Raw genomic sequence first — 2,935 nt, forward strand, 5'->3', positions numbered from 1 at the left:
AAATACCAAAAAGAGAGAAAATTTTAATTGGCTCTATGTGTGCTTTGATCCAGAATCCACAATAGGCTGTATGTATGCATGAATATTTTAAAACTTTTTTAATATGGACTTTAAAAATTATTTTGAAATTATAAACAGAAACAAATGACAGATTCAGATTGTCTGTATTTTAAATGCCGATTAGAAAAAAAAAAAAACCCCAAAAAAACAGAAAATTAACAAGGAGTGGACATTCTAGGATTTAGGGGTGAGGATTGGGGGTGTAATTGAGGTTGCTACTAAAATATCTAGATAATTTTTGGTGTTTAACTGTATTCTTTTCTTTGTTGGATTCCAAGTCAATTTTTTTCCATGCTAATGTCTGGTTTGATAATTTTCAAAATATTATGTCTAAGACGAGGTAAAATGAGTAATGACTAATTTCAATAATTTCTTCTCTTTAACTGCATGATGCATAAATATATCAGGGAAAGAGTCACTGCAACAGATAGTGAAGAAACTATAAGCATTTTAATGAGCATTTTAATTTAGTCAGGTTTTATTAATATCATATGTGTCATTTTTTCATAATACTCTTTCATTTGACCTAGATGTTTAAAAATTTTGTTGCATTTCTAGCCTTTCTGACTGATGTTTAAAGCTGGATAATGATATGGACGAATCTGTTTGCAAAAGTAATTCTGAAGAATTGAAGAGGTAAATTTACCTTATCTTGTCTTACTCATTTTGCCCCATATAAATTTGTCTTTTATATGCTCAATGAGAACGGTGAAAATTTTCTGAAATAGTGTTCTGAATACATTATGGTGTTTTTAATGCATTTAGAGGGGGTCATTTGCTAAGCTGGTATAGTTTTTGTAAGGTAGTGAACATTTGTAAAAAATATATTTCTTCTCAAAGTCAAAAATGAAGTAAAAACTCTTCATTGTTCCCCCACCCACCCCTATATATTTTATATGTGTGTGTGTGTCTTGGATTTACTCAAATGCATTCCCCCTGTGTTAGCTTTGTGAACCACCTTTCAAATTCTGAGTAAATCCTCTGTTGAACCGATTCACTGTTACTACTATTGCTATCACCACCACCATCGTTCTTATGATCACAACCACCACTACAGGCGACAGCAGTAGCTGGTTCTAATAAAACCATTAAGTAGGTAACTAGGTGGTTGGAGTTATCTCCGTTGAAGACAAGAGCACTTTCCACCGCCGCCGCGCAGCGTCGCCACTGCTGGCAACACTGCTGATGTTTGGTTGCTGAAGGTTTCAGCTGAGGGCTTTCTTCTGTTGTTGTGGAACCCATCTCTTGTGTGTGTTTGAGCTTATGCCTGGTTGCCTGTCTGTCCAGTGCAGGCCAATGCTGTGCAAGTGGTGCGGTTCTCAGCTGTACTACTGCCTTTACTATGTTGTCTTACTGGCCGCTATCGTAGGATCGCATCCGTCGGCATTTACTTCGCTACCGTTCCACCTCAACGAATGCTTCCAAATGCCGTGCACTTTAACCGCGAACGTTCCCTACACGCAATCACTTCCACACACAACATCAACAGCCTAAACCGTTTCCTTCGTTTCCATCTATCCTGCGTACCGCCATCACCACCACCACTATTATTACCTAGCACCACTACTAACACATTTATTTACAAGGCGACCCACTGTACGAATCACGGCTCTTTGATTTGCTACCGAGGTTAACAATACCACACCATCTCACGAACCCCCACTTTGTCTTCTTGTACCTCAACATTATCTTCTACTCTTTTTCTACATTGTCCAGAGATCGCTCAATGGTAAGTCTTTAAAAAATATACAGATAGAATGAGAGAGAGAAAGAAAGAAAGAATTGCAAAAAAGAATGAAGGAGAGGTAGAAATGAGAATGAAAGAAAGAATGAAGAAAATAAAATTTAAAAAGTAGTTTTAAGAAACCTTTTACTCATCATTCACTGTCCATTTGAGTAATATATTTATTTATTCTAAGTGAAAAGTGTCAAATATGCAGTAAGTTAGACTCTGGTCTTAAGAATCCTTCCTTCCCCTCTAAAATAAGGAAGGAATGGAAGTTTATTTTCTGTTATTTAGTGTTCCTTCAGATCTTCCTTTTATTAATTAGTGACTTCAGGTGAAGCAACTTAGAATTTTATCTCAGTTTTTCTTTTTCTTTCTTTCTCCCCTCTTCTGTAATTTCAAGTTTGGTTGTTTTTTTTTGTTTTTTCTCTTTAGTGTTGGTTTGTTGGGAAGAGAAAAAAATAACAAGGAAGAAATTCCTTTTAAGGAAAGAGAGAAAGAAAAAGGCAGTCGGAAACAAACAAACAAACAAAAATTATATTGATTGATTGTAAAGTTTGGTTCCATGTGTCCCCTCCCCTCCACCAAGAGAGTTTGTGATGGTGGGTCAGTCACGAAATGCTGTCTTCTCTCAAGTTTGACACATCAAGTAAAAAAGTAAAAGTGTGTTAGATTCCGCTCTATCTTAATTCCTTACAAATACTTCTTCCATACTTCATCTACAACACGTATGTATGTATATTTGCGTGTGTATAAATGTATATATATATATATAAATGTTATGAACTTATCACCTGCTGCAATATATAAATGTATTTGTGTGTATACATGCAAACACACACACACACACACATATATATATATAGTGTGTGTGTGTACGTATATACATAATTCTATGTTTATGTGTATGTATATATATATATAAATGTGTGAACATGCATGTATATATATATATGTATGCATATACATGTGTGTCTATAAATGCGTATATATGTGTGTACGTGCATATAACTATATGAACTTCCTTCCTTTTATATTCCTGATTGTCGACTAATTCCATTCCATCAACAACCTTCTGCTACTAGAAAGTATTTGTGTATGTATGCATATATATATATATATATATATATATATATATAATGTGTGTGT

General features: G+C 34.6%; 1 protein-coding gene and 1 long non-coding RNA gene across 5 annotated transcripts in view; both read left to right on the top strand.

The window, feature by feature from the left end:
* LOC128250554 (uncharacterized) overlaps positions 1–723 on the top strand; it is a 31,017-nt gene extending 30,294 nt beyond the window's left edge. The window contains exon 3 of the long non-coding RNA XR_008266587.1: positions 619–723. This is a non-coding gene — a long non-coding RNA (uncharacterized LOC128250554). The remainder of the gene's footprint in view (positions 1–618) is intronic.
* A 482-nt stretch (positions 724–1,205) lies between these two features.
* Positions 1,206–2,935, top strand: part of LOC106872239 (E3 ubiquitin-protein ligase NRDP1) — a 209,249-nt gene continuing 207,519 nt past the window's right edge. For all 4 annotated transcript variants that reach the window (XM_052975811.1, XM_052975809.1, XM_052975812.1 and 1 more), the window contains exon 1: positions 1,206–1,789. The gene's annotated coding sequence lies outside the window, so the exon portion shown is untranslated. The remainder of the gene's footprint in view (positions 1,790–2,935) is intronic.

The sequence above is a fragment of the Octopus bimaculoides genome, chromosome 22 (assembly GCF_001194135.2).
Source record: "Octopus bimaculoides isolate UCB-OBI-ISO-001 chromosome 22, ASM119413v2, whole genome shotgun sequence".
NCBI lineage: Eukaryota > Metazoa > Mollusca > Cephalopoda > Octopoda > Octopodidae > Octopus > Octopus bimaculoides.